A 13829-nucleotide genomic window follows, 5' to 3' on the forward strand; every position below is an offset into this window, starting at 1 on the left:
CTATTAAGATTAAGAAAAAGAGACTGGAGGATGTGAGCCTAGACCTATATTCCTTGGAGTTAAGAAGAATGAGAGGTGGTCTAATTGAAACATAAAGAGCAGGATTCTCCAGTCCACCAGCCGCGTTTTCTGGAGCAGTGCGCCCCCGCCGGCAGTGGGATTCTCTGATGCCGTAGCCAGCGAATGGGGTTTCGCATTGTGGCCACCTCAGGCGCTCAAGAAACCCGCGGGCGTGGGTGTGCAACCGGTGGATCAGAGGATTCTGCTGAAGGTTCTTGAGGGGTTTGATAGAGTTTGTGTTATATTAATCTAGACCTTAGCATTATAATCATTTATGGCACAGAAGGAGACCATTCATTGCATCCATGCTGGTTTGCTGCCTTCCTACCCTTTACTCTAACAGTATCCCAATCAATGTTTGGATAACAAGAGATTCCAACACCACGAATATAGTTCTGCCACATCGCTGGGATTTTCTTACAGATCTGCTCCTCTCACTCACCATTTAGATGCCTATAGACTATCCCCAGCAACATTTTGCTTTTCAACTCTCACCAAATGGATTCTGTTCTCGTCCCCTTAAGGAGATCCTCTTCCCAATACAGTAATATCTTTCCATATCAGTACTACTACCTCACTTCTCTTTTGTTTTTGAACACTTTTGTCCTCATCACTTTTAAGCCACATTTCCATTATTGCCTTTACATCATGTTCCTGTATGGCTATTTGTGCTTGTACCCTTCCAACCACATTCACCAGACTTTGTGCAATTAAACACAAGCATTGTAAATACAGAGAAAATATTTCCCTTGATTGTGGAAACTCAAACAGTAGCAAAATAAGGTGTTGGCCATATAGGTCAGGGACACAAGGAAATGTATTCATTCAAATTGTTGTGAATCTTTGGAATTCTCTATTCCAATGAACTGTGGATACTCAGTTGCTAAGTATATTTAAGAATGGTCAATAGATCTTTGGGTCCAAAGAGAACGAAGGAATATGGGGATTTTATGGGAAGGTGGAGTAGAGGTCAAATATTAGCCATAATCTTATTGAATAGCAGAACAGGTTTGAAGGGCTGAATAACCCATTCCAGACTCAATTTTATATTATTACGTTCTTTTGGTTCCCTCAGTTACCAGCACCAATTGTTGCGCAATATACTGAGAAATCTGAATTTGAAGCTTTGTAGTTATTCTTACTCTGGTTTGGGACATGTATGATTCAGCTTGCCCTTTCCTTATACTCACCAGATAAAGCATCCTATGAAACAAAACATGAACAAAGTATGATCTAATTTGGGATAACATGTCCTTTTCAAACAATGAAAATATTCTTACTGAATAGCACATAACAATGTTGCTACATCCCATATCACTTTAGAGGACAACTAATATCAACCTTGATTATCTCCTGTGCCGTAAGCTTCCCAGAGAGCTCCTCACAATGTCCATCTATGTGTGGTCATCTGTTAATATCCATTGCTCTTTCTTCACTCTAAAACTCAGACTTCTACTGATTAAGTTCCCCTGATTCCAAAAGTAGGTGAATTTTAACCAAAACTTCAAACAATTGTTGCCTAATTAAAAACAGCCTCTGTCTGATGGTTCAAAGTCCAGCCCCTGACCTACCTTGTGAGTTCTCATAGTTATACCTGGCTGTGGATTTTCTCCAACACCCAGCTTCACTGGATACCAAGAATCTGCCAGTACCTTTTTTTTCTTTTTATTTGATCCGCAACCTATGAAAAAGATCTGGGAAAATCTAGATCTACATCATTTTTCAAGCTTGGCTTCAAATTCCTGGACTCCTCTCGACATTAATAAGATGTTTCCACTCTGGGATGCATTGGCTTTCGAGTAAAACCCAATTTCTGTCTGACGTGCCAGGGTGGTCAGGCATCCCAGTTTTGCAGGGACAGTCTTGGTTTCTTGCTGAACTTCAGAAGATGTCCTGACAGTTTTCAGCAGCTTGATCAAATGTTGATCACAGGTTTTCCGCTCCAGTGAGTCATCTCACCTTCTACCACTCCATTTCATATCATCAGTAGCATTCTTAAATGTTTAAGAATAGATTCCTTTGAAATTGTAAATCACTAAAAGGGCCAGGGGCCGGGCTGACATCTGGAAATCGATTCATCCGTACCAAATATCTTCAGCTATAATAAAAGCAAAGTACTGAAGCTGGAAAGCTTAAATAAAAACAGAATTTCTGGAAAAACTCAGCAGGTCTGGTAGCATCTGTGAAGAAACAGAGTTAACATTTTTAGTCCATATGACTTTTCTTCAATGCTAAAGATAGGGAGAAATGTATAGAATTTACACTGTTTACGAAGAGGTGGAGCAACGTAGAAGGTCAAAGATGGATGGGAACGAGGAGAGATTGGACAAAGAGGTTCTGGACACAATACAAAGGGCGTGTTCATGATAGTATTACAGACTACAAAAGGTGCCAATACTGGCATAAAGGTAAGGTAGCAGAATGTGTTAATAGCAGAACAAAAGGTCAGTGCTCTGTGAAAGCAAAACTTAAAGAACTGTGTGGGCGCATAGAATTTGTTCTGTGCTTTAAATCGCATTTGACTGTGGCTGGGTTCAAACTGATCTATCAATGGGCACCTTGGGCTCTCCTGGGAGCCTGTAGCACTGGGGAGTGGGTGAGTACAGACAGAGATGAGCTGGATTTGAGTGACAGGCAGCGTTACAAGCATAATGATAACACCCATATTGCAAACATGGGCACTTGTTTGACAATGGCATAATTCAAACAAGGGACCACAGAGCTTTCACATCCTCACTCACGCCTTGATGGGTCAGTGTTGAGTGCTTGACTGTCTTATCCAAATTATCTTCTCTATTTGTCTGGCCCCAAAACAGTGGAATAAACAGAAGCAAAGCCGCAAGACAATTAACTTTGAAGGCCTCAAAAGATCCCACCAAGGTAGCCCTTCTCAGTAAGTGCCTCACTGCCAACCTCAAGGAGTTCCAGGGTGCCCATATAGAACATACAATGCAGAAGGAGGCCATTTGGCCTATCAAGTCTGTACCGACCCACTTAAACCCCTACTACTTCCACCCTATCCCTGTAACCCAATAACCCCTCCTAACCTTTTTGGTCACTAAGAGCAATTTATCATGGCCTAACCTGCACATCTTTGGACTGTGGGAGGAAACAGGAGCACCTGGAGGAAACCCACGCAGACACGGGGAGCACTGCAGACTCCGCACAGACAGTGACCCAGTGGGGAATCGAACCTGGGACCCTGGCGCTGTGAAGCCACAGTGCTATCCACTTGTGCTACCGTGCTGCCCACATAGTGCCTGGCCAATCTTAAAATCCACCATAACAAGGACTTGTGAAGCAGTCCTTGGTCTGTCTTTCAAGAAACAATGTGACTGGTTTGAAAAAATGAGCAAGAGATACAGGATCTAATTGAGCATAAGTGCAGACCTTTCATCGGCTGGAAACTTTCATACCCCAAAAGAAAAGGAAAGGTCCTACAAATGTCTGCCTAAAACCTGCAACATTAAGAATAAGTGTTGGGTAGAAAGAACACAGGAGATCCAAAAATTAATGGGCACCAACGACATGCACGGTTTGTTCAGCACTATCAGGATGATCAATGGCCCACTTACCCGACATCTGTGCTTACTTTAAATCTGTCACATATCTAACTTTAGCCCATTCTAATGAAAGGTCATCAATCTACAATGTTTTTTTTATAATGTATTTCATTCCAAACATATTTAAAGGTCCAAAAAGGTACAAGAAAGCATTCTTCACACCTCAGTTTGCAGGTCCCCCCTTCCCCGTTTTCACCCTCTCCTCCTCCGCAGCGAACAATTCCTAAAACATGGTCATGAACAGTCCCCACCAGGACTTCCGGTGGCGGCCATGGTGTGAGTGGTTGCACACAGGGCAGCTCCTGCTTGAAGGCACAGGAAAAAGTTCTCTTTACCCAATACTGGGTGGAATTTTGACGAAAAGGCATTGGTGAAGGTTAGAGGAGTAGTTTCTCCCGGAAGTGGTATATCTGCTGGCTACCAAACCCGGCAGAAGAGGGTGAGAGACCTGGCCAAAGAGTTGGAGGAAACCTATGCTGCAGCAGCCAGTGTAAGGGTGGCTCAGGCGAAGGGCCGGTGCAAGGTGGAAGGCCCCAGCTGGAGCAGTTGATGGCTTTTATTAAGGAGGAATACCGGCAGCAGAAGGAAATGCTGGAGGATCGCTCGAAGGCCATCGAAGGGGCTGAGGCACCCCTCAAGAGTTTGTTGGAATGAGTGAGAAGTGTTTGAGGTGCACGGTCGCAGATTCAGGAGATTGAAAGAGTGATCTCGAACCACAGTGATCGTGTGGTGGCTCTGGGGAGGTGGGGCTGCTAGGGGACCTGTGTAAAACGTTGAGGGCAAAGGTGGAGGAGCAGGAGAATACCTTCAGCAGGCAGAACCTGCAAAGAGTGGGCCTACCTGAAGGAGTGGAAGGTGAGTGCCATGAGGTACGTCTTGAAAATACTGGCGGGACTGGTGGTGGAAGGGGTGCAAGATAAGGCCCCTGAAGTGGATCGAGTGCATAGGTCCCTGAGGCAGAAGCCTAGAGCTGGCAGTAATCCTGAGATTCCACAAATTTGTGGAGAAACACAAGATTTTGCATTGGGCCAGGGAGAAATGTGCCTGCAAGTGGGATGGGAACAAGATCCGAATTTATCAGACATCGGAGCTGAGTTGGCGATGTGGCGGGCAGGGTTCAACGAGGCCAAGGTGGTGCTGTACCGGCGGCAGATCAGGTTTGGGGTGCTTTATCCAGTGAAATTATGGGCGACATTTGGAGGCCGGGAATATTATTTCAAGACCCCAGGAGCATAAACTGTTGGACAATTGAGTAGCCATCTGGGATTTCCAATTTCAGTATATAAAATGGACACTCACAGAGCCTATAGGGAAATATGGACAATACTAAGCAACAAGCAGGCACAGAGCCTGGATGTGTATTTGGAAGGCAGTCAGCAGACAGAATCGAAACTCTGGGTCGATTTACATATTGATGGCCCATCTCCGGGAAACAAAGAACGAGTGCTCAGGTAGTCGATACTGTCTCAGACATTCCGGCGCCACTACCCCAACCAAAAGACACAAACAAAGCAAGGCCAACGGCCACCTAGGACATGCCCAGCCATCAAGGTTTAGATCGATGACAATGATCAAGAAGCTGCCAATTAATTGGGACCAAGTTCAAGGCCTGCCTAAAAGTGCGCGAAGCCCCTCCAAGTATAAGAAGGAACCCCCGCGAAAGGTTCAGCCTCTTGGATTCGGCTCTCAAGCGGAGAGACCCTTCCACCAGCACCACCAGAAACAAGTAAGTTCAAGTTCAACGCTCGCTACCAGACGGATGGCCTTAGCTGTTCTCCTGTTACCTCATCGAACCCAACAGCCTCAGATCCAAACAACGGTCATTGTTCCTCTGACTGAGTGGGCACCCGAAGTTAAGTATAGGTGTTAGTAATAGATATAGTTTAGCCTGTAGTGTTATTGTGCATGAGTAAATCATACTGTGTGTAAATAAAGTAGTATTGACTTTGAACTAACTAACTGGTGTATTGGCTCTTTGATCGGTATTCAGGTTGAACCTTGTGGCGGTATCGAGAGATACCTGGCGACTCTGAAAGTAAACATAATTAGGATTAAGAAAGGCGACCTTTTCAACCGCCATATTTATAGCAAGTAAACAGAGCAACAGGTGCTGGCACTTCGTAATGGTTGGGAACATGTTCGAAGTGGGGGTAGGGATTGGGGGATTTCCGTCCCCTCTGGTTTGGAGGGGGTCCTTTTTTGGGTTTGTTGTTTGCTGTTGGGATTGTAATGGGTGAAAGGTTTATGTGGGGATGGATGTTCCCATCCCCCCTCCTGTTTTATGGGACTGTTTATGTTTACCATTTGTTTGTTTGCTTTTGGGGGAGACGGCCTGGGATTCAGGAGAAGTCTTTGTTTGGGTGGGAGAGGGCAAGGTCAGCAGGGAGCCTTCTTCTTTGAGCTGAGGAGTGGGGAGAGGGGAGGTCATTGGGAAGTGCGTTTGGGCAGGGGCTGTTAGGCTAGCAAGTGATGCTGGTGAACAGAAGTGAGATGCTGTTGGAGAAGGCCGAGAGAGGTGGCCGGGGAAGGGGAGAGGAGGGGGGGGGAGTTGTTGCAATGTGGCAGGGGGTGGGAGATGACATGATCAGAGGCGGAGAAGGGGGCCATCTTGGATGGGCCAGGTATAGGAGTTAAGCGAGGATGATGACGGATGTAAGAGGGGATAGGAGACGTAAGCCTCCCGTATGTATGGTAACGCGAAACATCCGGGACTGAATGGGCCAGTTAAAAAGTCTCAGGTGTTCGCACACCTCAGAAGCTTGAAAGCGGGGGTGGTCTTTCTGCAGGAAACACATCTCCGTGTGAAGGACTAGATTAGGTTAAGGAAGGGCTGGGTCGGGCAGGTTTTCCACTCAGGGTTTGATTTGAAATCGAGGGGAGTAACCATTTTAATGAGCAAAAAAGTCGGATTTGTGAGTGTGAAGGAGGTGAGGGATCCGGGTAGGAGATATGTCATTGTGAGTGGGGTATTGGAAGGTGAGCCGCTGGTAAATGTGTGTGTCCCAAATTGGGATGATGTGGGTTTTATTAGGGGGTTTCTGGCAATGATCCCGGATTTGGCCACGCACCAGTTGATCATGGGAGGAGATTTTAACTGTGTCTGAGAGCCGAGGGTGGAGAGGTCGAGCCCCAGGTCGATGGGTAGGGTACAAATGGCAAGTGAGCTGGTGGGTGGGGGAGGGGGGTTTATGGAGAGGATGGGTATGGTGGATCCATGGCACTTTCAGAACCCAGGAGGAAGGGAATGTTCCTTCTTTTCACATAAGGAGGTGTACTCGAGGATTGATTACTTTGTCGTGAGTCGGGGATTTTGGTTGGGGTGGAGGGGGCAGAGTATGCGGGGATAGTTATCTCAGTCCATGTGCCCCACTGGCTGGAGATTCGGTTTAGATCAGGACGAGAGCAGAGGCCAGGGTGGTGGTTTGACTCGGGGTTGTTGGCGGATAGAGGTTCTCCGGGCGGCGATTAAGGAGTATGTGGAGTTGAATCAAAATGGGGAGGTGTCGGCGGCTACTTTTTGGGAAGCACTGAAGGCAGTGGTTCGGGGGGGAAAATTATTTTGTTTAAGGCTCGTGTGGATAGGAAAAGGAGTGAGGAAGATGACTGCCGAGTGACAGGTGGAGGTGATAATGGAGTATTCGAGGGTGCCCGCCGTGGAAGGATTGGCGAGGAGGAAAAAGTTGCAGGGGCAGTTTGACAGGCTGACAACGGTTAGGGTGGTAGGGCAACTGCGTCGGGCAAGAGGTGTGCAATACGAGTATGGGGAGAAGGTGAGCCACATGCTGGCGCACCAGCTGCGGAAGCAGGGAAGTATTGATACGGCCTCCGGCTGGAGATGTGTCGGAGCCGGAGAAGATAAATAAGGCATTTAGGGAATACTACCAGGGACTGTATGAGGCAGACCCGAGGGAAGAGGAAGGAAGATGCGGCGGATTCTGGATGAGCTGGAGTTTCCCCAGGTGGAGGAAGCAAAGAGGCAGGCATTTGAAGAGCTCCTGGGTCTGAGGGAGGTGCTGGATAGTATCGGGGTATGAAGTCAGGAAGGCCCCAGAGCCGGATGGGTACCCGGTGGGATTTTATAAGGAATTTGCGATGGACCTGGCACCACATCTGTTGGGGGGTTGGGGGTTAATGAAGCGCTGGAGAAGGGGAAGCTGCCAGTAATCATGCTAATCCCGAAAAAGGGGAGGGACCCAGTGGAACGTATAGGCCCATAATCACTATTGAACACGGATGTATTGCTTCTTGGCCTTTTGGCTAACATGAGCACGAGGTCAGGTGTAATGCCTGGATCTGGTATGTCTCTCTTGTGGGGACCATGAATTGGATTCAATTTGAATTGTTTTTTGGAGCAGGCAAGGAGCTGTCCACACTCTGAGCTCTGGCTTTGTAACTCTGATGAAGTAAAAAAAAAGAACACGGATGTGAAAGTATTGGCGAAGTTGTTGGCGGGATGGATGGAGGATTTTGTCCCGCAGGGGTGGTTGCAGAAGGTCAAACAGGCTTTGTGAAGGGCAGGCAGCCCGTGAGAAATATAAGACGGCTGTTGAATTTAGTGATGAATCTGTCGGCGGCTCTGGCGGTGGTGTCCATGGACTAGGGGAAGGCATTTGATCGGGTGGAGTGGCGGTACTTGTTCGAGGTTTTGGGAAGGTTTGGGTTTGGGCTGAGATTTGTGGCATGGGTGCGGTTGCTGTTTGTGGCACCAAAGGTGAGTGTGAGGACGAATAATATGAGTTTGCGGAGCTTTGACTTACACAGGGGTACGGGGCAGGGGTGCCCTCTGTCGCCTTTACTGTCTGTGCTGGCCACAGAGCCGTTGGCGATGGCTCTCAGAGGGTCGGCTGAGTGGCAGGGGATTAGGAAGACAGAGGGAACATTTGATGTCTCTCTATGCCGATGACCTGTTGCTGTATGTTTCAGATCCGCTGGAAGTTATGGGGAGGATTATGGGCCTGCTGGGGAGGTTTGGAGGGTTCTCGGGGCATAAAGTGAATGGACAGAAAAGTGTGTTTTTTCTCATGAAGGAGTTGGGACGGTGGGCAAATTTATGGGGGATGCCATTTACGGTAGCGAGGGATAGGTTGAGGTATTTGGGGATTTAGATAGCGAGGGAATGGGCAGGGCTCCATAAGTGGAACTTACGAAGCTGGTGGAGGAAGCCAGGGAAGATCTTAAGAGTGGGATACACTGCCGTTGGTGTTGACGGGGAGGGTCCAAGTGGTGAAAATTAATATTCTGCCGAGGTTCTTGTTTATCTTTCAGGCTTTCCTGATCTTTATACCAAAGGCCATTGTTTGGAAATTGGACATGATCATTTCGGACTTTGTATGGGCGGGAAAGCTGTTGAGGGTCGGGAAGATCCTGTGACAGAGGCAGAGGCAGCAGAGGGGGGTTGGCGTTGCCGAAACTGCTTCATTATTATTGGGCGGCGAATGTGGATAAGGTGCGGCGATGGTGGGAAGGAGAAGGAGAGAGTGGGTTAGGATGGAGATGGAATCTTGCAAAGGGTTCCAGTTTGAGGGCTATGGTGACGGCAACGTTGCCAATGGCTCGGAGTAGGTATTCAGGGAGCCCGGTGGTGCAGTCCACAGTGAAGATATGGAATCAGTTGAGGGGGCATTTTAGTGTGGAAGGGATGTCGGTGTTAACGCCGCTGTGCGAGAATCATGGGTTTGAGCCGGGGGGTAGGGGGGGAAAGAGGGGGAGAGAGAAGAATTGGGGATATATACAAGTGGCTGGTGGGGCAGGGAGGCGAGCGGGTGGTGAAGATCAAGGAGAAATAGGAAGGGGAGTTGGGAGGAGAGTGAGGCACTGTGTAGGGTAAACAGGACCTCCTCTTGTGGAGGGATGAGCCTGTTACAGTTTAAGGTGGTGCACAGGGTGCATATGACCGGGCGAGAATGAGTGGGTTCTTTCAGTGTGTAGCAGATGTGTGTGAGAGGTGTGGGCTGGGGCCAGCGAATTACACGCACATGTTTTGAGGTTGTGAAAATTTGGTACGGTTCTGAGCGAGAGTGTTTGCGTTCTTAGCCATGATAACGGCAGAGGTGGAGGACCCGGACCATTTGGTGGTGATATTTGGGGTTTCAGAGAAGCCGGAGCTCATGGAGCGGAGGAAGGCTGATGTCATGGCCATCAACTCTCTGACTGCACGGCTGGAGTGGCGGTCGGCATCGCCACCAGGGGTAGCAGCTTGGTTGGGTGACCTGTACGGTTTCCTGCGATTGGAGAAAATAAAACATGAGTTAAGGGGCTCTGCAGAGGGGTTTGAGAAAAGGTGGGGGATGTTTGTGAATGTGTTTGAGGGGCTGTTCATCGTTCGGGGGTGGGGGGGGGGCTGTTGAAAAAGGGGAAAATTGCTGGAATGTATGTTTCCGGGGTGATGCGTTGTAACCTGTTTTGATACATGTTTGTCATAAAATACATGTTCAAAAAATGATCAGTCCCCACCGTATCACAATGCCCTCCGCTGACCCCTCAATTCGAACTTGATCTTTTCCAGCCGGAGAAAATCGTACAGGATCCAAGTCAGGCCGCCACCCCCAGTGGTGTTGTTGAACGCCATTCCAATAAAATCTTTCGCCGGGTAACAAGAGAGGCCAAGGCCACAATGTCAGCCTTCCTCCCCTCCACCAGTTCCGGCATTTCCGACACCCCAAAAATTGCCACTATAGAGTGCGGCCAGGTCGCTAACCCCACAATTTTTGATTATGTCCCAAACACCCCCTCCCATTATCTCTCCAACTTCTCACAGCCCCAGAACATATGCACGTGATTTGCTGGTCCTCGCCCACACTTGTCTGCCACCTCCTGGAAGAACCCACTCATCCTCCTATAAACCACCTTAAACTGAATCAATCTCATCCTTGCACATGAGATTGAATTCACCCTGCGCATCGTGTCACTCTACTCTCCCCATCCTATCTCCACACCCATCCCCTGCATCTCCTGCTCCCATTTTTCCTTAATCCTCACCACCTGGGGCAGCATGGCGGTGCAGTGGTTAGTACTGCTGCCTCCCAGCTCCGAGGTGCCAGGTTCGATCCCAGCTCTGGGTCACTGTCCTTGTGGAGTTTGCACTTTCTCCCCGTGTTTGCGTGGGTTTCATCCTCACAACCCAAAGATGTGCAGGGTTGGTGGATTGGCAACGCTAAAATTGCCCTATAATTGGAAAAACAAGTGAGTAAAAGGGCTAACCTGATAATTAGTTGTTTTTTTCACTCAGCTCAATTATTTGTTTTTTTCACTCAGCTTAATATATCAATTTATCATTTTATGGTATAATTTGTGATGTAGTAGTTTAATATATATTGCCGCTATCTCCTGGATTTAAAAAAAATTGTCAAACTAAGATCGAAAATGAACGCTCAGTTCAGAATAGCTCCAAACCATGCTCCTGTTTGGTTTACCTGGTAATTAAGTGATGCAAATGCAGTATTAATGCATACACCTGAACTCGCTTCACTTCGGCAACTCCACCCTCTCCCACACCTCTCCCCGATTTGCAAACCTCTCCTCCAGATTTCAATCCCTCGCCCTCACCAGCCTCACCTCTCTCCACTTCCTATACATGCCATCCGTCCCCCACGGCTTAAACCCATGATTCCCACATAGTGGTGTTAGCACCGATCACCCCTCCATCCTGAAGTGCCTCCTCAACTGGTGCCATACCTTAATCATGGACTGCACCACCGGGCTTACCGTATACCTCCTCGGCACCAGCAGACGTCCCACTGCTATCATGGCCCCCAAGCTGGACCACCAACAGACTCCTCCTCCATCCTCACCTACTCTAACCCCTCTCCTTGCCACCACTGCATCACCTTCTCCACATTCGCTGCCCAGTAGTAGTGCAACAGATTTGTTAACGCTAAACTCCCTTTCTGCCTCTTTAGCAGGGCCCTCTTCACCCTAGATACCTTCCCCACCCACATAAACTCCAAAATCACGGCATCCATTTTCAGGAAAAAGGCCTTCAGAATGAAGATTGGGAAGGACTGGAATACAAACAGAAACCTTAGCAGAAAGTTCATTTTTACCACCTGGGCCCTTCCCGCTAATGTCAGGTGCAAGGTATGTCAACTCCTAAAGTCCTCCCTGACCACCTCCACTAACTTGGTCAGGTTCCATTTGTGCATCGTCACCTACTACCCCGTCACCTGAACCCCAAAATAGCAAAACCTGTCCCTGGCAACGCCAAATGGCAATACCCCAAGATTGGCTCCCCGACCTGCCGCACTCACCGAAAACACCTCACTCTTTCCAACATTCAGCTTATAGCCCGAGAAGACCGCAAACCTCTCTAATTTGTCCATAATTCTTCCCATACTCTCCAATGGATCGGATACGAACAACTGCTCGTCTGCATACAGCAACACCCGATATTCTCTACTCCCCCTCACAATCCACCGCCACTCTACTGACCCCCTAAGGGCCATTGACAAGAGCTCTATCACCAGTGCAATTAGCAGCAGCGACAGCGGACACCTCTGCCTTGTTCCCCTATGCAACCCGAACTCTGAACTCATTTTGTTTGTGCGAACACTCGTCACTGGGACAATGTACAACAGTCATGCCATAAACTTCGGCCCAAACCCAAACCTTCTCAAAATCTCAAATAGGTACCGCTACTCCACCCGGTCTATTACTGGAAAGCTGCTGTTTAGTCCTCCGCAACAATGCCCGGAATGCTGCCTCCCCACCACTAACCTACCCAACAACCCCACATCCACACTCAACAGTGACACGGGTGTGCATGACCCACACTCCAACAGGCCCCCCCCACACTCCCTAGGACCAGCGCAATCGATGCCTGGGCCAGTGCCCCCAGCAGCTTGCCCCACCAAACCCCCCCCCCCCCCCCCCCAGCAAATGCAGGCTGGCCAACTCCGCCGCGAACCGCCCCACAGATTTCACCCCATCCCCTCTAAGCTATCCATCATGTCCCCCAGCCTCAGCATCCCCCGCCGACCATCCCAGTGGGTAGTCCAGCACCCACAGGCCCGGCGATTCTCACCCCAATTCGTTTATACCCATAATGGGCAGCTCCAGCTGCTGCCTGTCTGTTCCACTGAACAGCCCCGTCTGTGGTAATATGGTGAAGATCACTATAGCTCCCATTGGCGATGGTAGCCACTGGCCCCACAGTTGAAGGCTATTGCTGATGAGGAATTGGCAATTCTAGTAACGTGAGCACTTCACAACTCCCAAGTGGATTTCTATGGGTGCACGTGCCATGACGCAGGCGGCTCTTACTGCCTAGCATCCCAATCTGTGAGACCTGGACACTTTGCCTGAACACTGGAGGTATCTGCACCAGAAAGGCAGCAGCCAACATTATAACACCCAAGAGCTGGGCCACAGCACTGGGAACATCACCGCGATAGAGGGTGTGTGGATTGGGGAAGGAACCAGCACCCAGCCCAAAAAACATTTCAAGCAGGTGTCTGGGGTACAGGGTCCGTTTCCCAGGGGACCCTGCTGCGACCAGGGGTGTATGTGCTGGGCGTGTTGGATGGTACCATGAGGAAGGCATGGGATGTGAGGGTGGGGGAGGTGTGGAGAAAACACAGGTCCGGGGTGGAAGCCATAGCTGATTGTCGCCCTCTCCAATTCCTTACAGGTATAACACCATGGATGATATTGTGAATCCCACGGAAGCTGCCCTCCCGGTGCTGTTGGCAGGTCAGGCGGCCAGACGCTGGAGAAGGTGACAGCAGCAACGACAGAGGCCAAGGCGGCCCATGTGTAAGGTTCCATCAGGCCAGGGAGGGACCCAGAAGTGGTGGCCAACGATGGCCCAAGGTGTACAGACGTCGCTTGTCTTTCAAACTGATGTTGGACAGCGTGTGCTGCAGGAGGCTCCCCCTCAACATAGGAGACAGTGCGGCATCTGTGCCATGTTCTTGCAGACCTGGCACTATGTGGAGGAGGGGGATACCCTCTCCCTATGGCCATCAAGGTCACCTCAGCCCTGAACTTCTACACTTTAGGATCATTCAAGGTTAAATGCGGACTTGTGTAGCATCTCCCAGCCAACGGCTCACAAGTGCATCTGAGGTCGTGGATGACCAGTTTGCCCAGGTAACTGACTATATAAGACCATAAGACATAGGAGTGGAAGTAAGGCCCATCGAGTTCACTCCGCCATTCAATCATGGCTGATGGGCATTTCAACTCCACCTACCAGCATTCTCCCCGTAG

This window comes from Scyliorhinus canicula, chromosome 2 (assembly GCF_902713615.1).
Source record: "Scyliorhinus canicula chromosome 2, sScyCan1.1, whole genome shotgun sequence".
Lineage (NCBI taxonomy): Eukaryota > Metazoa > Chordata > Chondrichthyes > Carcharhiniformes > Scyliorhinidae > Scyliorhinus > Scyliorhinus canicula.